Source organism: Felis catus, chromosome B2 (genome assembly GCF_018350175.1).
Source record: "Felis catus isolate Fca126 chromosome B2, F.catus_Fca126_mat1.0, whole genome shotgun sequence".
Lineage (NCBI taxonomy): Eukaryota > Metazoa > Chordata > Mammalia > Carnivora > Felidae > Felis > Felis catus.
The window spans coordinates 54694176-54718823 of NC_058372.1; the positions used below are offsets into that span (position 1 = coordinate 54694176).

The 24648-nt window shown below is 37.1% G+C and overlaps 1 protein-coding gene across 3 annotated transcripts in view; it reads left to right on the forward strand.

Annotated features, from left to right (window-relative positions):
* Nucleotides 1–24648, forward strand: part of PRIM2 (DNA primase subunit 2) — a 342271-nt gene that overhangs the window by 224552 nt on the left and 93071 nt on the right. The window lies entirely within an intron of this gene.

Genomic DNA, 24648 nt, shown 5'->3' on the forward strand with positions numbered 1-24648 from the left:
CTTTAAACTATTTATCGGGAATATTCTTTTTCATTTATTTTTCTGAGGTTTTGTGTTTTGGGGGAAGCATATTCCTTCGTCCCTCCAATTTGCTTTACTCTCTGTGTTTGTTTCTATGAATTAGGTGGGACAGCTGCTTCTAAAGTTGAAGAAATGATTTTGTGTATGGTCATTGTTTGTGTGGCCCATGTGTGCCTAGGCTGGGGTTCGTCCTAAGGCTCTCTATGCAAAGGATGCCCTGGCAGGACAGCTGCAGCTGAAGTGGGCACAGGCTGGGGTAGTCCTGGGGCGCTCTGCACAGAGGAAACCCTGGCATTATAGCTAAAGCTGAAATAGTTATGGGTCACTGTGGTCCCTGGGCCCTCCATGCAAAGGGTACCCTGGTAGGACAGCCAATACTGGGGTGGGTGCAACCCGGGGATTCTGGGTTTCTCCACACTGAGGGTACCCTGGCAGGATAGCTGAAACTGAAGTGGGTATAAGTCACGGTAACCCAGGCTGCTAAGTGCACGTAGGGCCCTGCAGGGTAGCTGGAGCAGAGGATGGGTTGAGTGTCCTTTAAGAAAATAATAATAATAGAAGTTTTTTTTTTTTTTTTATTTTTAAGATTTTTTTTTTAAGTGTTCTCTATACCCAGCATGGGGCTCAAGACCACAACCCTGAGATCAAGTCATGTGCTCCACTGACAGAGCCAGCCAGGTGCCCCTGGGTTGGGTGTCCTGGGTGTTCTGCACAGGGTGCACCCTGTCACATGGCTGGAACTGAGGCAGATGTTGGCTGGGAGGCCCCAGAGTGCTCTGCACTGGATGTGTCCCAGCAAGCTGCCTGAATCTGATGTGGCATGAACCTGGAGTGTTTAGGGGTGTCCATGTGTGCACTGCCCTGGGGCCACCTTGGTGGAATGGCTAGGACTGGTGTAGGCCAGGGTACCAGGGCTCACTGAGGTGGCAGGTCAGTTAGGATGCGTGGACCCTGCCCCCTTTCACATCATCTGGATGAAGGGGGAATATAAACCAAGGCTCTTGCCAGCCACTCTAACCTGGAGAGAGTTCTTTCCCATCATTTGGCCAAGTTCTAGAGCTGGCTTTTTTGTACGCTAGTTGCCTTTTGAAACCACGGTTTCTTTTCTTTTCCCTGGTCCTTCAGGGGCTGATGTGGGCTAGGGACATGGTGCTGGATAAGGCAGCAAGCTGTCTGTGGGGACCAGACTCTGCCCCATTCTGCCCTCTCAAGGTAGAGGGAAAGTGTAAACCATGGTCTTCACCAGTCCCTTAGAGCCACAGAGAGTTCCAGCAGCACCCCTGCCCTTTGGCAGTGTTATAGGGATGGCTCTTTTATATGCTCATTGTTCTTTTAAATTAGGCTTTTTTTTTTCTTTTTCTTGTGTTCCAGGGCAGGTGACCTGCTTCCGGTCCCTCAATGCTTTTCCTCCCCACTGCAGCATTCCATTCGGGGATTCCCTTTGTTAGTTACCTTGTATCTGCCTCTCTTGCTGTTCTTGCCACTTTGTTAGTTACCTTGTATCTGCCTCTCTTGCTGTTCTTGCCATTCTCTCCTTTGTAGTGCAGAAGCTATTTAGTCAGCCCTCCATTCTTCTTTAAGAAGAAGTGTTCTATGAAGAGCTGTGGATTTGTGTGTCCATGGAAAAAGTGAGTGTAGGTTCTTCTTATGTCACTCTCTTAGATCAGAACTTGAAAAACAAAAGCCTTTTCAGTTACCCTTGTCACTGGGGTGTGAGGACATTTTAAAATTGCATTTAGAGGGGTGCTTGGATGGCTCAGTTGGTTAAGCATTCGACTTCAGCTGAGGTCATAATCTTATAGTTCGTGGGTTTGAGCCCTGCATCAGGCTCTGTGCTGACAGCTCAGAGCCTGGAGCCTGCTTCATATTCTGTGTCTCCCTCTCTCTCTGCCCCTTCCCCACTCGGGTTCTGTCTCTCTCTGTCTCTCAAAAACTAAACATTAAAAAAAATTTTAATTGCATTTAGGTTGCCAAATTGGATTCTTTGGATTTGTGAATGATTCTATAAGAGGTATTTGAAGTTTTAAATGCCTTATTCCATAAACAATTTCTTAAATTCATAAAGTAAATACACCTATGCTTTATGGAAGTAAAATAGATTTAATTAATTCCAGGATAGTTTTATGCGAGTTGTTCTTACTTGTAATTTTAATTTACATGCCAGTCTACCTGAGAAAAAGCCTCACCCTGTGTTTAAGAGATAAAATTAATCAAACCTCTATTTAAAGCCTGAAAAGAACATACCCCTAAAATACTCTTTCACTTGGAACTTAAATATTAAATTGTATCAGCCACTAGCTTTAAGAATTAAATTGGACTGGATAATTCTTCTAATAAATTCAAAGCAATGTGTCCTCTTAATCAGATTGCTTATAGTATTGTTGTTCTGAATTGCTTTGACCGGGCTCTATTGGATATTAAGCACAATATGTATCTCATGAACATTTTATGTTGCTGAAATTCCTGTCCCTGATGATTGCATATGTAAGATCTACTACATGTTGTTATAATTGGGTCAAGGAACATTTAGCACTGTTTAAAAACCTTATCTTTTGTTCTAGAATCCAGCTTGCAACATGACTTAAAACATCAAAATTTGACTACCAAAGGATTAAATAGTTGGCTGAGGGTGGTGGTGTAAGTATGGGTCATATTTATTGCTTAGGTTTTTGTTTTTAAGACCAGTGGTTCTCCCAAGACCTATCCCAGCAGCATCAGCTTTTTCATCATCTGGGAATTTGTTAGAAATGCACGCTCTCTGAATCAGGCTCTGGGGTGGGTCCCACCATTTGTGATTTAACAAGAATTCCAGGAGAAATTGATGCACACTAAAGATTATGAACCAGCGTTATATAAATTGGTTATAAAAATATAGACATTGAAAATCTTCAGCTCTCATTTTTCTCCTGTAGGCAGTTTGAACATAACAATGTTGTCCTTTATCAGTAAGCCACACACGTATATATATTTGAGTCCCTGTTTTATGGCAGGTCCTAGTATATACCAAATGAATGAATGTGTACAGCAGAGTTTCTTATCTGGTGTACAGCTAGTGAATTTCCAGTATACTCCACTGTTGATCCCTTGAACCCTTGATGAAGCTGGGCTAGACCTGGGTTACTCAAAGCTAATTGCCTTCAACTGTGAGCAGTTTCTGCCATTACTGTAGAGTGCTTTACAAATATCATTTTATGTGTGCTTAGTGACATGAAAAATGTTGGAAAGAACTAATATAGGGTACAGATATAGAGGCGGACTGAGTTCAGATTTGGTTCTATTATATACATACCTTTGGAAAATCATATGAATGTGGATGGTAATTTCATATATGTATGTAGATGTATAGTTACATCTCTGTACTTTATTGATTGAGGATTCAGTCAAGGTTTGGTATAGATTCTTACATATTGTAAGTGTGAATCATTCATAGGAAAGAGAGGTTAGATTGACATGGAGTACTCAGTAAAGTTTCTACAGGTAGAATAAAATTTGTGCTGGCTTATTAAAAGGTGTCATGGAGAGGGAACTTAAAGGGAAAGAAGGGAATTAGGGACCAAATTCCAGCAGAGATAATTTGTTTTAGGAAATTTTCAAGGGATATAGCTTAATGGAATGTATTTCAGGCTGTGTTCGTGGGAGCTCTTGATTTTAATTAGCAAAAGGGGGCAAAAATTCATAAGGAGGCTGAGTTCTCTGATTTGTGCTCTGCCCCCCACCTTTAACATATATTTGTATCTTCCTCTACTTTTATGTGTTAGAATTCTGTGTAAGATTTCACTTAAGTGGAGGATTTTGCTACTTAAAAATGTTTTCAAAACACTATTCTGGTTTAATTTAGGAAAATAGTAGGATGTGAGGAGAGAGAAAAAGAGGAGAAAGAGGTAAGTGCTAGAATGCACTTATCATTTAAAGCAATAAGTTGCTTTAAATGAACTTTGGTTTTAGTCAAGAGAAAGTCGTTAGTGAATAAAAAAAAATTTTTTTAATGTTTATTTATTTTTGTGAGATAGAGCATGAGTGAGGGAGGGGCAGAGAGAAAGGGAGACACAGAATCCAAAGCAGGCTCTAGGCTCTGAGCTATCAGCACAGAGCCTGACTTGGGGCTCGAACTCATGAATCCTGAGATCATGACCTAAGCCGAAGTCGGATACTTAACAGACTGAGCCACCCAGGCACCCCAGTTGTTAGTGAATTTTAAATAGGGAGGGGAATTATTTTTTTCAGAAGATTAATGTGGAGAAAGTGTACACAGTTAATTAAAGTGGGTAGAGAGTAGAAATGGGATAGTTGACCAGATTAGGTCTTATTGTGATAATGATAAGAACAAAGTGGAAAAAGTGGATTTAAGAAACATTTTGAGGAACAGTTTATAGAGAAACATGAGGAAAGAATTAAATTTAACATGGGTGATGGGCATGGAGCTGAATTGTATGGAATTGGAGTGGATGAGAAATTGATCATGAGTTTCGTTTTAGGTGTAAATTTGAAATGATGTCCAAGTAGAAATTCTTATTGGCTTGTTTGTTCCTGATTTCATTCTGTGATTATTTATTCAGTACTTGTATTGTGAAAGGCCTTGTTCTTTGAGAAGAAAAATGGATATGTGGATTTGAGAGTCATTGAAATAAAAATAAGAGAAAAATCCTTTGAGGGTAAATAAGCTATCAGATGGAGAGTATAGAGAGAAGTTTAGAGAACAGGGGACTCAACTTTGAAGGAATAATCACTATTTGGAGTGGAAATGGAGAAACCTAAAGTGAAAGCAGAATTATCAGTCTGGGATCCTAGGCACTAAGAAAGAGAAGAATCTCAAAAGTAGGGTGTATTTGATACTTTCAGCATGGATGATATTTTTAGGAAGTTACACAGGTTTCTTAGTCTTTATTGACCTTATGTGGAAAGGGAGGCAATGGAAATAGAGTATTCTAGAAGTTTGAGAAGTTAGGAAGAAGGGCAATAGAACGTATTAGCTATAGAGGATGACTGGGCCAAACAAAGATTGTTTTCATGTTGGTGAGGGCAGAATCAGTGAAACTCTTGGAAGTGGAGGATGTGCTGGAATAATTGAGGAAACAAGGCTTGAGGAAAGAGAAAGGGAATTTCTAAACATCTATCTATAGTGTCAATCTCCCCTCCCATTTGATGCTCCCTGAGAGTAGGGACCATTTCTGCCTTTTTTTTTTTTTTTAACCAACATACTCAGCACTTGGCACAACACCTGAAAAGTGTTCATAGATGTTCAGTAAAATTTGTTGAATGAATGAATGAATTGCATAAAGAGTTCAGTGAGGATCCCTATTTGTCTGAGACCTGAAGAATGTATGAGAGATTTTAAGTTGGTAAAGGAGTGTTTGAAGGAAGAAAAGAGCTGGGGAAGGTCATGCTGACTGCCCATATTTTCAATAAAGTAGGCAGGCAAATTATTTACCAGAAAGATCTGATGCATTTAGGGCTTAAGGGATGTTGAAGAGAGTGTAAAGTAACACTTCCTGGAAGTATGCTAAGGAGTTCACCTAAAATAAATAAAAAAGATTGCTAAGCTACAGAATGATTACAATTTGGTCATTTACCAAGTGCCTAGCATATGCCAAGCACTATAATTAATATTTTACATGCACCATCTTATGGAATCCTTAAAACAGTCCTAGGAAATAGGTATTTATTTACGTCTTAGTTTACTAATGAGAAAACTGTACTTGGCCATAAATTTGTGATTGGCTAAGTGAGCACTGTTCTATTGCTTTCTCTAGCAATGTCTCGTGGCCTTAGAGCAGAAGCAGAAAGGGCAGAAGGTAAAATTTATTCAGGCTTACGAACTGGCAAAACAGGCATGCTGTTATTAAATCCTTCCTATGTTCCTTATTTCATTTAATCTCACAACAACACTGCAAAGTAAATATTACTCTCCTTTTATGGAGAATTTAATGATTTTTCCCCAGGTGGCAGAGGTAGTCAATGATCAGACCCCAGTTAGAACCCAGGTCTATTTTATTCTACAACCTGTGCTTTTACCCAGCACTGTCAAGAAAAACAGACATGTTGTTTATGTTGACATTGGTGTGATCAACCATATGGACTTAAGAGGACACAATTAAGAACACAGGTTTTGGGGCACCTGGGTAGCTCAGTCAGTTAAGCGTCTGACTCTTGATTTTGGCTCAGGTCATGATCTCATGGTTTGTGAGTTCGAGCCTCATGTCGGGCTCTTTGCTGACAGTGCAGGGCCTGTTTGGGATTCTTGATCTTCCTCTTTCTTTGCCCCTCCCCTGCTCATGTTCACACACTTTCTCAAAATGAGTAAACCTAAAAAAAATAATCTGAAAAAAAAAAAAAAACGGAGGTTTTCAGTTTTGTTTAATCATCTGAGCTTCAATTATATCTTAAGTTAAAATGGGGACAATAGTAATGCCTGCTAAAATGTTGCAAGGAAATATGTATATACATGCAATACTATGTAATTAGTAAAGCATTAAACCAATATTAGTTAATAGTAATTTAGAAATAATAAATGTATTATTCTACGATCATTCACATGTTTTCTCAGTATATTTATAAGTCTTTTAACTTGTAGTCTGAAACCTTAATTAGTCTACTAAGTGGTTATGTTAATTATGATAGTTGATTATGTTTTTGTTTTTTCTTTCAAAGCAAACTTTGTTTTGCTTGAATATTCACATTAGTGACATCCTGGGAAAGTAATTTGAATATAATAAAAAGTAGTTTCTTGCAGAAGTAGTCTAATCTTTGTCACTGTTGTTCTTGGGTACAAATTTTAGAGGTAACTTTAGCAGTTACCAAGTCATCTGGAATATATTTTTTAAAGTTTTATGGTGTAAGATTTGTTACATTCTCTCTTCTAAACATTTTAATATATGATAAAGATATGTGCATGTTAAGGGTTTATGTCTTATCTCCATGCCTTTCACTGCATTTGGAATACAAATTTTAGATAACACAGTTATTTAAATATTGACTTGAGCAGTTTAGACTTGATTTCATGAATTGTCATAGCTAGTTAGATCTCAGATTATGTATTGTGTTAAGTCTATCTTTGGAATAAAACAGGTGTTATTATCCCTCCCTCCCAAAACTATTCTGGAAAAATTAGCATTAGTAAATCTAAATGCTTTTGGTGTTCTACTCCAAATGCTTTTTAATTCTTAATTATGAAAATGAGATAAAAAGTAGAAGACTTAAACTTTAATCATTTATTTATAACTGTCTTATCAGTGATACCTTATGGTTTAGGTTGTATTAAAATGATATTTAACATTTTAAAAGGTAGGTTAAAATTTTATTGCTAATATATACGTTGCTTTTAGGAGAGAATGACAATAAGAAGGTACCAGTTTAAGGTTTCACCGACTATGTCTTGGTGGCACATTGTCTCTAGATAAATTGGGGATGAAGAAGTTCTAAAAATGGGTCAGACTTTGGGGTGCCTGGGTGGCTCTGTCAGTTAGGCATCTGACTTTGGCTCAGGTCATGATCTCACAGTCCATGAGTTCCAGCCCCTCGCCGGGCTCTGTGCTGACACCTCAGATCCTGGAGCCTGCTTCGGATTCTGTGTCTCCTCCCTGTCTCTCTGCCCCTCCCTCACTCATTCTCTCTCGCTCTCTCTCAAAAATAAACATTAAAAATTTTAAGAAAATAATAAAATGGGTCACACTTCGATACTAAAGGATTTTCCCCTCTTTGGAAGATTTGGAGCCGTTAGGAACTCTTAAGGGCTTGGTGTGTGGAGAGGGTACTGTCTTGGTTTTTTAACCCTTTATGTCTTTATCATTCGTCATGTTCCTATAAATCTTCCTTGATTTACGTTTTTTCTTGTTTTGCTTTAAAAAATGAAATACGGGGCGCCTAGGTGGCTCAGTCAGTTGGCTTTGGCTCAGGTCATGATCTCATGGTGAGTTTGAGCCCCGCATTGGGCTCTGTGCTGACAGCTCAGAGCCCAGAGCCTGCCTCGAATTCTGTGTCTCCCTCTCTTTCTGAACCTCCCCTGCTCTCACTCTGTCTCTCTCTCTCAAAAATAAAAAAGCATTAAAAAAAAATTAAAAACAAAAAATACTTGGCATCATCTTTCCAATTAGTTTACTTCTATGTAAAGTAGGATTTCATTTTATTTAAAAAATAACCAAATATCTATTTTGTATCTGTCAACTTGCATTTCCTTTTATAGTAAGAGATTATAAGTTTGCGTGGCTCTGGGGACTCTGAGAATGATTGTGCCTTAATGGTGTGATTATGGTGGTATGTGACTTAGAAGAGTAGGAACCCTAACCAGGTAAGGCATTAGAGGGGTGTTTGCTCAAGAGGAGGTCTAGATGATTCATGTTTTGGACTGGCAAGAATGCCAGCTTTTAAGTGAGAATATAGGTCCACAAAGGATGAGGCATAGATACTCGGGTTAAAAAATTTGAATGGTTGGGATGATATTGATGAGGCAGCCTAACAAGTAGATTGCTTTTTGACCGAGGGTCTTCAGAATAAGCTTGTTGTTTTCTTTTGTATTATCTCAAGTATGTCCAGGCTAACCTGTCTTTTCCTAGGTGGCTATGTTAAGACTGGATTTTAGTCATCTATCTAACAAATATTTATTGAGTGTCTCTTAGTTCCAGACACTCTCCTAGATACTAGAGATATACTAGTAAACAGAATAGACAAAAATTTCAGCCCTCTGGAGTTGATACTCTGATGTGAGAGATACAGTAAAGAAAAAAGTAAATTACATATTTTTGGAGAAAAATTTGCAGAGAAGATGGGGAATGTACTTTGAATAGGATAGTCAGGGAAAACTTAAAAGATGCCATTTTAACCACAACTTGAGTTTTGCATAAGGTCTCTGGGCCTGGCATTGTCATTTATCGTATCTAGTAGAACTGGAATGAGCAAATGTCAGTGTTCACCATTTTACAATGAAGAAAACTTGTGGTGAGAAAACTGTCCAAATGTGCCGAGAAACACCAGACACTGGATTTTAGAACTCTTGGATATTGTGATTTGGGTTTCTGGAAGTTGACCTGCAATGAAGCCAGATTTAGCCAAAAAGTTAGGGATTTGGGAAAGGCCAGCGGGAGACAGTGGAGCACCTTTATAGGTTGAGGCTAACTCCCGATCCTATATAAGACTTCGTAGAAATCAGGTGGGAAGCCATGCCTTGGTGGACCTGCGCATATACTGAGACCTGTACTGAGCTCACTGCATCTCAGCTTTCAGACCCTTCATTTTGGAAAGGTTATGGTTTAAATGTACCAGGCTTTGTGATCACTCTAGGACTGATTGGGGCTTTCTCAGGCCTTTGCTCCCTATAGCTTAGTAGGGTGATTAAAGTAACACTCTGTTAATTATACCTGGACCTGAGGATGCTGTAAATTAGTCAAGATCCTAAAGTTTGAGAAAGGGAAATCTCAATTAAAATCTCAAAAGAGCTCCTGGCTTTTTATCCCCACTGGGAAGATACCCCAAAGAGAGATGATTGATGTCTACAATATTGTCCATGAATTTTGAGCTCAATTAGTCCTCTTTAAGCTACTACGTCCTTTAATTTTCCTCCACATCTTGTACCTAAAAACTTTTTATTTCCACCTTTCTTTCTCTTTTTCCTTTGCATTGGTTCAGTCTGTCTCACACTTCCTCAACTGTCCAAATAGATTCTATATCTCATCCTCATTCTCTAAATTTTCACATGGATCTCAAGAAAGTATTCCTTATACACTGAAGTCCTAGCCTTGCCTCTGGCAGATCAGCTTTGTCATCACCATGCAAAAACTCTAGCTTTCTCTTCATCTAGCTGTCTTTTCTTCCCCTTCCTTGGACAGTTTTTAGTGAGAACTTCTTTTTATAAATAAACACTTATTTCCCAAATCCTTTTAAAATAAACTTCATGATGAAAATTCATTTCAGATATGCTGCATAGTAATATTAAAAACACTGGAAATAAATTATATTTTATCCTATTAGATTTATTCAGACAGTGCAGTGGAAAACAAAGCATTTGTCAGAATGAGTAAATATTTATGAAACAATACATCACTGTCATTAGCTTAGGTAGTGACTACGTAATATTGTTGAGTTAATGCATATGTAATAGTAAAAACTGACATTTCACTGGAACTGTTCATTAAAGACATTTTTTTTTTTTTGGTATAACTATGGTAATTTAGATCTAATGATATACTTTTAAACCTACTTAAAGGTGATGTGTACATTTCCCTTTGATGGTTTTAAATTTTATCATAGATGTGATGTTTCTTTACCCACATAGGAAAAAAATATATATTGATAAATTCTCTTGGATATGAATTTATCATTTTCACTTTTATTTCTACCTTCAGTTTTTAAAGCCATTTGAAAATTCTCTTTGAAAATATTTAGGAAAACAAAAATTTAAGACAGTCATTTTTTATCAGTTTATTTGACTATCATATTCACTAACTAACAAAAATGATTTCACTCAAGATAATTCAGAAAAAGATTAAAGGGGCACCTGGGTGGCTCAGTCAGTTGAGCATCTGAATCTTCATTTCACCTCAGGTCATGGTCCCAGGTTGTTGAGATTGAGCCCCACACCAGACTTTGCACTGAGAGCCTGGAGTCTGCTTAAGATTCTCTCTCTCTTCCCCTCTTCCCCTTTTCCCCCGCTCATGCTCACTCGCTCTCTCTCTCTCTCAAATTAAAAAAAAAGAGAGAGATTATAAAGTATTTTTCCTCATTTTCCAGGAAATGTCCCATTCTTTCTGTCTTTAGTTAGACGTGTTACTTCTTTTTTGCTAATGTTATATGCACTTTTATTGCCCTTTCTTCTTGCTTCCTGGTACATCTGTATTAACTTGCCATGAAAGCCTTGAGTCTCCTACTTCTTTGATGTTGGTATACTCATTCTTTAGTGATATTGTGACTACAGAAACACTCTAGCCTAATCCTTGGAGTTGCAAGGATGTCATAACACCTAAGCCTACTTTCTGTCCCCTGTTATTGTTTCCTTATCCCTTGCAAAGCATTGCCTTGGCCACACATGAATTCATCCAGTATGTTTCTGCAGTTTCTAAATTCTTACTGAAAAGAACTAGAGTCAGGATGATTTCCAAAATGTACCTTATGTAAGACATTCTTCATCTGTTACCATTGTTTTTCAATGTATGAACCTTCTAAGAATAGTGAAAAAAAAAATCTGTCTTTAGTAATGGGCTCTTTCTCATAACTCAACACTTAAAGATTATTTTAACATAGTTTTATGTATTTTAATTATTAATTTTGTTGGTTGCACCTTGAGGCCTTTTACATAAAGGACTTAATTTCAATAATACTGTGGCAATCCCATTTAGTCTTTGTTTACAGTTGTATTATGTTTCATTTCAGCCAATAATAATTCCTTTCTTCAAAAAAAATTTTTTGGGGCGCCTGGGTGGCGCAGTCGGTTAAGCGTCCGACTTCAGCCAGGTCACGATCTCGCAATCCGTGAGTTCAAGCCCCGCGTCGGGCTCTGGGCTGATGGCTCAGAGCCTGGAGCCTGTTTCCGATTCTGTGTCTCCCTCTCTCTCTGCCCCTCCCCCGTTCATGCTCTGTCTCTCTCTGTCCCAAAAATAAATAAATGTTGAAAAAAAAAATTAAAAAAAAAATTTTTTTTTAATGTTTATTTATTCTTGAGAGAGAGAGACAGAGAAAGAGCATGAGTGGGGGAAGGGTAGAGCGAGAAAGGGTCTCAGCATCTGAAGCAGGCTCCAGGCTCCGAGCTGTCAGCACAGAGCCTGACACAGGGCTGGAACTCATGGACTGTGAGATCATCACCTGAGCCAAAGTCAGATGCTTAACTGCCTGAGCCACCCAGGTGCCCCAATAATATAATAATTCCTTCCTTAGGGACTCCATAGCATGTATGGTTTATATGGTTTACATGTAATATTATTTTATAAGCTATATTTTGTTAGATTTAGATGTTGACACGCAGGGTTACTCAAAATTTTATGTGATTTTTTTTAAAAGATAATTTTAGTCTTCCCATCACATGAATAAATTTATTATCTAGAAAAAAAGGAGAGCTTGTACTTTCTCATGGAGGAGGGAATTCTGAATAACCAAGCGTTAGCTAGATGAATTAATTTCTGTACTACTGGGAATGACTTAGATTTAAATAAGATCCAAAGAACCCTTCCCGTTTATCATCTAAGGCCCATCCCCTGTGTTGATCTTTTCCTGAATATCTGCACCAGCATTAACTACTCCCTGAATATCCCTTTTTTTTAATTTTTTTTTTTCAACGTTTATTTATTTTTTTTTTTTGGGACAGAGAGAGACAGAGCATGAACGGGGGAGGGGCAGAGAGAGAGGGAGACACAGAATCGGAAACAGGCTCCAGGTTCTGAGCCATCAGCCCAGAGCCTGACGCGGGGCTCGAACTCACGGACCGCAAGATCGTGACCTGGCTGAAGTCAGACGCTTAACTGACTGCGCCACCCAGGCGCCCCCTGAATATCCCTTTTAATCTCAACTGCATATTAAGTGTCTAAGTAGCAGAGATTCCATCTATCTCATTGCACTGCATAGAATGCTGTGCACCTAGCCTTTCTGTAACATGTATTTGGTTAAAAATGGTCTTCAGTATGTCAGGCTATTAGTTTTCCTCATTAAAAGTTCCAGAGTGTGTGGGGCACCTGGGTAGCTCAGTTGGTTAAGCATCTGACTTTGGCTCAGGTCATGATTTCACAGTTCGTGGGCTCAAGCCTCATGTCGGGCTCTCTGATGACAGCTCAGAGCCTGGAGCCTGCTTCAGATTCTGTGTCTCCCTCTCTCTTTGCCCCACCCCTGCTTATGCACGTGCATGCTCTCTCTCTCTCTCTCTGTCTCTCTGTCTCTCTCTCAAATAAACATTTAAAATTTTTTTTTTAAGTTCCAGGTGTGCCACTTTCTTTTTCTTTTCCCTTCACATTTGAATTTAACTGTAGTAATAAAGACATACTTCTCAATTTAAAAGTATAAGGAACATGAAAGATAAAAGATCAGGAATGTGTTGTCATTCTTTCAGGGAACCCCTCCAGCAAGATAATTTGCTCTTCTGACTGTTGCTTATAAGGTGGCTCATCCTTAAAGCATGTGGACCCTGAGTGCCAGGGTGAAATGGCTTGTGGTGTTTTCTTTTTATAAAAAATAAGCCAAAATCCAAAAAGAGAATATTTTTAAAATGTTTGTAGGGTTTATCTACAGTGAGGGAAAGAACAGCCATTAATAGGAGATATAATATTTAAGGTTGTTTATAGAGGTAAATGAAGTAAGAAAATGTCATTCTTGGAAACATTTACTATTTTATTTAATTTTTAAGTTTTTATTTTATTTATTTTTTTTTGGGGGGGAGGGAAGGGCAGAGAGAGAAAGAGAGAGGGGGAAAGAGAGAGAATCCCAGGCAGGCTCTGCAATGTTAGCTCAGAACCTGATGCAGAACTTGAACTCAACAAACCTTGAGATCATGACCTGAACCAAAATCAAGAATCAGATGCTTAACTGGCTGAACCACCCAGCATTCCCATTATTTAAGTGACTCTTAGAAAGATGACTGATTTAGGGTAAGCTTGCTATTCTCTGGCATAGTTAAGCCATTTGGAGTAATTTGTTAGAATGGGCTAGCAATTACTGAGTCCTGTAGTGTGACTGACACTTTATGTAAATAATTATTTAATCTTCAGGAATTCATCATATGAGAGTAGGTAGTATCATTATTTGAGTTTTACAAAGATACACCTTGAAGCTCAGTGGAAGCTCCAAGGTTCACATAATCTTTCTATTTAGAGTAGGAGAAGTTATATATTCATATTAATTAAACTCTCTATGTAAATACTAATGTTTTAAGAGGTGAATGAAAAAATATGCATAAGACATGACTCATAGCCTCTAGGAATATAGTCTATACTAGACTGATATCTTAGTATAATCCAACTATTGAATTACCCAACTATTGAATCCAACTATTGAATTACCCTTTTTGAGGAGTGAAGACTATGTTTTTTTCAGGTTTAAATTCAGGTAACATTTATTGGATACTTGGAAATCTTTCTCATAACATAATAAATAAAACACTAGCCCCCTGAGCTAGTTCAGTAGTTCTGGAAGGCAATGTGGTCTGAAGGGAGAATGTATACTTTGGAATGAGATTGGAGCCCAGACCTCATCTGTTAACTTTTAACTGTGTGACTGATATTTCTCAACTTCAATTTTCTCATCCCTCAGATAAAGATACTGATGGCATTGGTATAGGGATTGCATATAATACTCTTAGTATACTGCTTATTAACACACTGTCTAATGTATAGTAGATAATTAATAAAATTTTCCCTTGGTTCTCATTTAATTTGAGATAGAAAGTGGTAAGTACACTATGAAGGCAGCTCAAGAGTGAGATATTACATCCACCCAGGGTACTCAGAGAGGGCTTCATGAGGAAATTGATGCTTGAATTGAACCTTGAAAGATGACAGGATTTGGATATACAGAATTGAGACAAATGAGTATTTCGTGATCTATGAAGTATTTATAGGAAGGCTATTGGTAACATAATGGAGGACCTTTTTTTAAAAAAATTTTTTTATCCGGGGCGCCTGGGTGGCTCAGTCAGTTAAGCGTCCGATTTCAGCTCAGGTCACTATCTCGCGGTCTGTGAGTTCAAGCCCCGCGTTGGGCTCCGGGCTGATGGCTCAGAGTCTGGAGCCTGCTTCCGACTCTGTGTCTCCCTCTCTCTCTGCCCCTCCCCCGTTCATGCTCTGTCTCTCTATGTCTCAAAAATCAATAAACGTTAAAAAAAATTAAAAAAAAAATTTTACCTTACATTTATTTATTTTTGAGAGACAGAGACAGAGCACAAGATCTTTTTAAAATGTATACTGTTTCCATAGATGAACTCCCCTCCTTTTAAGGCTTCTGAGGTATATCTTCAGCTGAGCCTTCTCCCTGAGCTCTGGGCCTTGATTCCTAAGTGCACTAGATCATACACACGCAGTAATGTTTGAAGCATCTGAAACTTTGAAGTTTCCAAAACTGAGCTCCTGGTCTACCAACCTGCCCCATCCAAGTCCACCTGCAGCCTTTTCTGTCTCAGGTAATGGCAGTTCCATTCTCTCCGTTGCTCAGTGCAAAAACCTTCATGTACACAATCTTTGACTCCTTTCTTTTTCTCATACCTCTGCTGTCATCAAATCCTTTAGGCTCAACCTTGAAAGTTTATCATCTCTGACTATCCCTACTGTCACAACACTGGGCCACACCATCACCATCTCTCATTTGGATTATTAACAGTAGCTTTCTAATTGCTTCTTAGCTTCTTTCTCAGAAGATTTAATCAGTGTCAATAGAAGCAGGGGCGTGGGGGGGGGGAGGGGAAAGGGTCACTGTTTAGGCCAGTATTTTCCCTAAAAGGAATTTAAAATTCTTTGAAGCCCTTGGACAAAATTTCTGTTAATACCTCCTGTAGTTTCATGCCCTAGATTTGGAGAGAAGTGATTTTTTTCCTCCCTGTGTATTGTTGCCTGTAATGTAAGAGCTTCTCAGTAGGGCCCCTGTGAATGTCTGACTTGAACAGTCTCTTGATGGACGGTTACCCTATGTATCTTAAATATATTACTAGTCTTAAAATAATGAGAATATTACGAAGTGCACTCACTGCTGAAAGTATCTGAACATAATTTCATCTTCTTTTTAATGATTTAGAATGAACTTCAGAATTTGGAACTGCTGCAGGCTGATCATTAGAAATATCAGTTATCATTGCATAGTAAAGGAAGTGGTGGTTAGTAGACATTTCCAGAAAAAGCAGCTTTCTCTCTCCTAAAATTAAAAATAGTTATTAAACATTTCTGGTTATTTCCCCTCTGAAATTTGGGGCATAAGGTAATCTATGGATATTATGGTAGTAGATTTTGTTGTGGGCTCACTAGCAGTGATTGTTGACTGGTGGATTTTATAATTATTTAAGAAAGGAAAGGTCAGTAATTGAATTTTGCAGTTATTTTATTTGACTTGAATATTCCTTAACTTTTTATTTTATATTTATTTCCCAACCCTATAGACCTGAGGCTGTTTCTGGTTTAGTGGCAAAGTAAAAGATACTAATGAGAATGTCTTTGGGACATAATTATGTAGATTTAAAGGACTGATGTAGTTTTAATTATGCCCTTTAGCTAGTGTACTTGCATATTAAACTCATTCGTGTCTTAGTGTATTTCCCTCTGAAACTTTGCTTTTCTCAGGCCTTAAATTACTAATCAGCTCATGGGTGTACCCGAAGGTTATGTAAGCTAAGTTGAAGACTGCCAAAGAAATGTGTTTAAACTATTAATCCAAAATATACAGAAGTTTATAGTTAGAAACAATGGCCCATGGGTTTATAGTGTTCTTTGCTGGATTCTTAAGAAAGAAATTCCCAGCACTGTGTGTGTATGTGTTTCCTCCCTGTCTCCCTGCCTTCTTCCCTAAACAAAAACACCCTTTGGTTGTAATGTGTTGAAACATGTAATATATTGTTTCCCTCAGGCTCTTTTAGTAAACTGAGGGAACTTGAGGTAAAATAATAATAGATTTTTTTATTTGTATTTTTTTTTTTTACCTCTGCTTTTTGACTTGTTTACTTTCATTATAAGTTTCTAGATTTAGCAGACTACTCAATCTAATAAGGGTAGCAACTACCCTAAAGCTATGGAATGATTTTATTCACTTATAGGAAAAAGGCATGGGGCTACTTAAACCCTGCTTTGTGGGTGGTTTTGTTTTTATTTGTAAGAAGCTAGAATAGGAAATCCTTGGTAAATTCTAAGGAGAAAGGCTCAGAAAATCTTTGGAGGCCAACTTTACTCCCAAAGAGACAATGAAAATACAGAATTTAGAATGGGAGTAAGTGACCTGTCTTTGAAGGGGGAGAAAGTAAATATTTTTGGCTTTGTGGACTATATGGTTTCAGTTGTACTCACTCCGTTGCTGTAGCATGAAAGCAAACGTAAGTAGTATCTAACTGAATGGATGAGTCTGTGTTGTTATTGACAAAAACAGGCAGCTTTCTGAATTTTTCCTATAGGCTGGACCTAGTTTCCAGACTCCTAATTTAGAACTTGGATTCCTTAATTTTTTTCTTTGTTTTCCAGACTGACATTCATCACATGCCTGATGTATATTTAGGTCTTTTTATATACTTTTGATCAATGATCATCATAATGACTTAGGAGACAGATGGGGAAAATACTTCTTAAAATGTTTACATTATGAAAAATTTCAAACATATACAAAAACAAATCCCCATATATCCATCATCATATCAAACAGTAGGTAGTGTTTTCCCTATTTCATTTATTTATCCCTTTTTATTCACTTTCTTTCTTTATTATTTTTTTATTCTTTGTATTTTAGCTGAAGTATTTTAAAGTAAGTTTTCAAACTTTAAATGTCCTGTGATGCCTATATACCTTACTATGTGTCTCTAGAAAATGTGAGCATTTTCTTATGTAATTGTAATACCACTATATCTTACCACTTGGCAGAATCAACGATACTTTTTTTTTTTTAATTTTTAATGTTTATTTATTTTTGAGACGGGGGAGGGGAGGGTGCAGAGAGGGAGACACAGAATCCAAAGCAGGCTCCAGGCTCTGAACTGTAAGCACAGAGCCCGATTCGTGGCTTGAACTCACTCACGAACTGCGAGATCATGACCTGAGCCGAAGTGAGGCACTTAACTGACTGAGCCACCCAGGTGCCCCAACAGTACTTTTTTGATAACATCTGTTATCCAGGCCAGGTTCACATTTACCCAATTGCCTTAAAACATATATATTTTTTTAACATCTAATTTGTTTGAACCAGGACCTACATCAAGTCTTATATTACATTTGGCTGTTGCCTCATAAGTCTCTTCTAATAATCTTAATCTCCCCTTTTCTTACTTTTCCTTTTTTGTTTGTTTTCAGTCTCTAGCTCCTTGAAGGAATTAGCCAGTTGTTCCTGTTCTGTAGAATGTTTCACATTCTAGATTTGTTTGCTTCCTCTGTTGTATGTTACCATATTTCCCATTTTTTCCTATAAATGAAGTTAGCTGTAGAGACTTATATAAATTTAAGTTCAGCCTTTTTGGCAATAGTCCTTCCTAAGTGGTACTTTGTTTTTCATATTTTGTCATATCAGGAGTCGTATCAGTAGCCTGAACCTTCCCTTGTAAACTTCCCCTTCAACTTTTCATCTAATGTTTTTATTCATTGAATCATCCTTCCCAAATCAATGATTTTATTTTCATTTCTACATTTACTGGCTGGAATTCTCCTGAAAGAATGTTCCCTAATCATCTTGAGTATTTCGTTATCCCAAAATGCAGTTCATAAGGAAGGCCATATTTTTGAATTTCATGTTATAGATTGGGATTGATTCTCAAAGGTTAAATGAATTGCCTGAAGTTATAAACTTAGTAACCTAACTAGCTCAGAATCAAAACCAAAGTTTTTGATACCAATTCTGGTTATCCCAGATAACCAGTGGGAGCCAATGGACTAGCATAACAAATTCTTCTTGGTTCAGAAGTTAAAGTCGGAGAAGTAGCATGATTTAGGATGATTCCTCTTTCCTTTCTGTCTCTTCCCGGGTAAGTTAAGGAGAGTAGGTAGGTTTATCTGATAGTTTTCTAGAGCAATTGAATGCTTAGAAGTCAAATTGCTTGGATTCACATTCCTGTTCTTACCACTTAGCAGCTATAATCTGACTTTTGGCACGTTGCTTAACCTTTCCATGATCTAGTTTCCCTGTCTGTAAAATGAGGATCCTAATAGAATCTGTCTCAAAGCGTTGTTGTAACAATTAAATGAAGTCGATACAAGTAAAGGGCTTAGAATAGTGCCTTGCATATAGGAAGCACTCAGTATCATTTAGCTTTTCAGAAATAAAACTGTTCCATAGGTATACTTTTAATTCTACCAGCCATCCAAACACTCAAAATAATACAGTAATGTTTAGGAAAACAGTATTATGTTGTTTGTTGATGCTAAAAGTGGTAAGTCAATATTTGGGTTCTCTTACTTGGCAGCCTAAGAAATGGCATGAATCTAAAGAATGAAAGCTGTAGCTACTACATTTCTGTAACAGTTGTAACTGCAGAGAAACTTGTTTTAAATTTTTAGTTATATACATAGGATTAGTTATCTAGTGAATTGGTGAAATGATACATGTAACCTGAATGTTCTGCATTTTAGATTTTTTATGTTTGATATCTTAAAGTGAACAATACTTCTTTTTGGAGTCTTAAAGCTTTTCTCTGAGCACAGTAGGAAAAGCTGTCAAATGTATTGTCATATTTTCAACAGAACATAAAATACTTTATTGTGTAGTATGTGGGAAAAGCAAAATGCACTCTGCCTTTTTCCCCCTTTTCCATTACCTACTTGTTAGTGTGATAGATGGTATCACTGTATTTAAGTTGTGCTTATAATCATATCTTTGTCCTATTGGCAGGACTTTTAAAGACTGTAAAGGACCATTTCAGCAGAGTATTTTTCATCATTTTATAAAGTAGTGGAATTCATAATTGTAATTTTCCAGATGTGAAATCTGCTTATAACCTTATCATTTTGCATTATTTTCTTATGGTTGGCATTTTAAGACTGGGTGAAAGTATGTATATATATTTGGTTTGATCATAGACTGTTCCTATTTGTTCCTAGCCATTTCTTCTCCAGTTTGTTACACAGTGTTATGAAAGGTTTTTCACTATTTATTGCCTGAGTTGTCAAGTATCTTTTGAGCTATATTCAAAAGGACAGTTTGCTCTACGTATGTGTTATACTTCATTTAAGATTTTTCTATTTGAAAATGCTTTGTATTTGGCCATGTGAATCAGAATGGATGCAGCTAGACCAGTCTTTTAGGTGTATATATATAGGTGGACATGTGTGTCCATGACCGATAATAATGTGATTCGTTATATGACCCAAATGCAGTGAGTAACTTGGCTTTATTACTGTAAGGATTTAACTGTTTTTGTCAGTCTTCTCCCTCATTATTTATGTGAGATTGCATCACCTAGCCAGAAGTAGGAAGCAATACCATGTGCACAACTGCAGGTTTGGAGGCCTGTATTAATATTTTATGAACGAAAACACTGTTTATCCACGGAACCACCTTTTCAGTATTTGTTTACTGCCTGCTGTAGAATATCTGTATTTGCAAATGAAACACTATTGTAGAAAGTTCTGATTGAATAGAATAAAATTAGTAGTAATTGTAGCTTTCTAATTATAGCAGTTTTGATTTCCAAATAAAGAAAAGTGTGTATACATTTCTATTCTTACAAAGACATTAAGGGAATAATAAAAATGGTGAACAACTATGTGGTTAAATTGTGAAGATCAGGGAGCTATCAAAGTCTTCAAGGGGTGTGCCTATCCATGTACTTTGATGCAGATACATGTCTTTTTTTTTTTTTTAATTTTTTAACGTTTATTTATTTATTTATTTATTTATTTATTTATTTATTTATTTTGAGAGACAGAGCGTGAGTGGGGGAGGGGCAGAGAGAGAGGGAGACACAGAATCCGAAGCACGCTCCAGGCTCTGAGCTGTCAGCACAGAGCCCTACGTGGGGCTTGAACTCATGAACTGTGAGATCATGACCTGAGCTGAAGTCAGACACTTAACCGACTGAGCCACCCAGGCGCCCCTAACGTTTGTTTATTATTGAGAAACAGACACAGAGTGTGAGCAACGTAGGGGTAGAGAGAGGCGAGACACAGAATCTGAAGTAGGCTCCAGGCTCTGAGCTGTCAGCACAGAGCCCAAAGTGGGGCTTGAAGTCATGAACCGTGAGATCATGACCTGAGCCGAAGTCGGTTGCCTAACCAACTGAGCCACCCAAGCACCCCCCCCCCTTTTATTAATGTTTGTTTATTTTTGAGAGAAAGAGACAGAGCATGAGTGGGAGGAGGGGCAGAGAGAGAGAGGGAGACACAGAACCCGAAGCAGTCTCCAGGCTCTGAGCTTCAGCACAGAGCCCAAGGCGGGGCTTGAACTCACGAATCGTGAGATCATGACCTAGGCCAAAGTCAGACACTTAACCAACTGAGCCACCCAGGCACCCCGCAGATATATGTCTTTTTAACTTCTGGTAAGGCCTGAGTGTTGAAAAGAATACTGGACCTGAAGGTTAACAGTCACAGACAAGGCCCTTGTCTCTGCCTTGGGAGCTCTGTAAAACTATTTACCATTTTTGGGCTTCTGAATTATACCTGCTTTTTCTGTGAGGATCAAAGGTTAAGTAAGTTTTCTGGGTGTGAAAATTCTTTCTCAAGTACAGATTACTAGTGCATCAGAGTTAGGATAAGCCATATTGGTTATGAGAGAGAGTACAGTAATAGTTGTTTGGGCCTGTTAAGATTTGCCTAGGTTCATTTTATGATCTTGGTCAAGATCTACCTTCCCTCAGGTGTGTCTATGCCTTCATCTGTATGTGGGGATAATAATCACTGTTTTGCATTAGTTCTTAAAAATGTCTGTCAAGTGCCCAGCACACTGCCAGGCACGTGTAGGTGCTCTGTGCCTCGTAGCTGCTGTTGTCACTTGGCTTTTAAAAAAATTATTGATGGTTAATGAATACTCATTTCAGGCATATTAACATGTAGGAAAGTAACACCCCTTTTGGTAGAAGGAGGAAGTTTTGGATATTAATACCATATGCCATTTGTGGAGAGTGTCAATTTCTAATAATTTTCTTTTTTAACGTACTAGGATTAATTAAAAACCAATGTTGCAAAATTATGCAAACAATATCGATTTTTCTTGAAACCAAAACATTGATAATGAAAATAAGTAAGGAAATTTCTAAGCTTGGATTTAATTTATACTTAAGAGCTTTCTTTTTCCCTGAATGCTATCATCTATGTTCATTACTCAGCCTTTTTTTTTTAAAGAATTTGAACATAAAGTTGAAAAAGTAAAAGTATAATTAAATGAGAAATTTATATATTGAAGTTCAGTATCTGCCTATGAATTCTAAGGTGAATTCAAAAGCCTTCAGCTTTCATTTCAGTTCTCAGTCTTTGGTTAACTCTATCAGTTATTCTTGCCCATTATTTCCTTGTGGATGTGGAAATGAATCGTGTGTGCATGAGAAACCATCTTTTAGTTCGTTAACTCATCATGGCAGCTGCTGAGCCATGGTGACATCTTTAAGAAAGGTAATAGAAACACTTGTCTGGGAAAATGTTAGGAATCAAAGTTAACTGATGTGAAAGAGCTGTGTATGAGACTTTTTTTTTAAATTCTGTTTTATATGGGTTTATAGTAAAGCCAGATGCCTTTGTTTCACCTTTTTGGTTTGATCCCTTGTCTGTATCATAGGGTGGAAAAACAGTTCCTTGCCATTTCTTTTGTTGTCATCTAATTAACAAATGTCTTTAATTTCCTTTTAGAATTGATAAACTGGAATGAGTTTTCCCACTCACTATCTGTAATCTTGGTCATCACAGTTCTCTATCCTTTGAGGCTTTTTCTTGGTGCCTATAAACAGCATTGTTATTCTAACATTAAGATAATTTTTCTGATTGTTAAGTACCCAAACACTTAATGAAAGAGTTATTCTTTTCCAGCAATTCTAGTGAAAAGGTTTTGAGTGGCTTTCTGGCATGTCCTAGATCAACTGTAGAGCTTCTTAGCAGCCTTCTGCCTATAAAAACTGCAGTTAATTTAGGGGAAAAATAAACGATGCACTCATGATATTTTCTATAATTGAATTAATTGCATGATTGGAATTAAAGCATTGAGATTTTTGTTTGAAAAATTAAGTATCTTCTCCTATGAGATAATTAGGAGCTAGGGTGTACCACTATGACTGTAGTTTCATATTCTGTAATTCACAGTAGCCACTTCTTGTTCTCAGAATGTCACATTTCATGACGGTTTTTGAAGACTGTTGTAAAAATGTTGTAGATGTTTTCATTAGCAAAAGTGATTCAACCTTTAACTCACATAAAGTAGATCTAATCTTTAAACATAACTTTTGGTATAGTTATTTGTTTTATAGACAGTATATATTTCAAATTGAATAGTATGTTGTAGAAAAAAAATAAGTGACTGTGATGTCTACTTTTCAGTGTGGGGAAAATAGGAATAACTGTACTTTAAAAATATTACTATTCCCTTGTTAAATTTTATATTTCAGATTTATAGCACATTAATCTGATTAAAAAAAAAAAACATTTTCATAGGAAGTGCTTTAGAGTTACCCAGACCTGAGTTCTGATCTCAGTTCCACCACTGACTAGATAACAGCCTTCTTTAAGCAGGTGACTTCATTTCTCTGAGCTTCTATTCTCCTATCTGTAAAATGACACTGAAGCCATTTTGTTAGGACTTAAGGAAAATAAAAAATATGAAGCTATATTAATGTATGTAAAACAGTACCTAGAACAGGGTAAGTTCTCAATAAAAGATAACTGTTGTGGTTAGAAAATCACTTTTCTTTGCCAGAAAGCAGACCACAAATGTTAGGATATGAATTCAGGACATTGTTTGAGTTTTGGAATCACTGTTGCATGAGCCATGAGAAGATATAGTTCATTCATATCGGCCATTAGATTTTAGTGAGAGACTTCAGGAAAATGTGTAAGTTTCTTGATCTCCAGGTTATAAAGCTGAGGAGCTTTTTTTTTGTTTTTTAATTGAGGTTACTCTCAAACTGGCATCATTCCTATAATTTTTTTGCCCCCAAAATACTCACACTGGCAGTTTACACAATAGAATTTTATTGGAAAAGAAAATCTATTTGATTTACATAATGATAAAATAATAAAGAATGTCATTGTTCCTCTAGTTCTCTTGTATTATGGTATCAAAAACCCAATAAGAAATACAGGAAAAGCATTTTCTCATTTTTTTTTAACTTTTCAATCATCCTTTTTTAGAACCTGTCATTTCTGTCTAAAGATTTTTCATAAGCTTAGTTATTATATTATTACTCTGACGTTTAAGATGGCAAAACCAGAAATGACCTGTCTTCTTTAAATTATTATGAAAGCTAAAGTTCCTACGTATAAATAAGGCCATGAATATAAATTGTAGGTTATTTTTCCCTCTATGATCTCCCTATGCTGACTATTATTATTAGAGCAAATTGCAGTGAATGCATTCTCTTCTTAGAAGCACAATGAAAGTCAGGTTCACAAAACCGAAAATTGTTTTTGGAGATTCCAGCAAATTTGGCAAATTACAGTTACTATTAGCTGGGTTGATAGGTTCTAAAGACTTAAGTTTATGGCCCCCATCTCTTGAGGGGATGAGCAGAAATGGGCAATGCACATGAATGAAAGAATGGAGCCATCTTGATTTATGTGTAATCTGTAAAAGGAACCCACAGCCACCCCGGTCCTGCCTCTGTGTCACTCCTGTATGTGTTAAATTCTTAACATCTTTCTTTGTATTTGTTGAAATGTTTCTTTGTATTGATCTTATCATTTATGAATATTTTACATCTGTAACTAGAGTCTTTAAAACCTAGATTTTCTTTAAGCCATGCCTTTTATTTTTTGCCTTCTTGCTCCATTGTCCAGTATACTACTCTAAAGTCTATTTTTTTAAGGCGAAAAAGTTTAATTAATGAACAAGATGCTGTCAGTGTAGTATAGC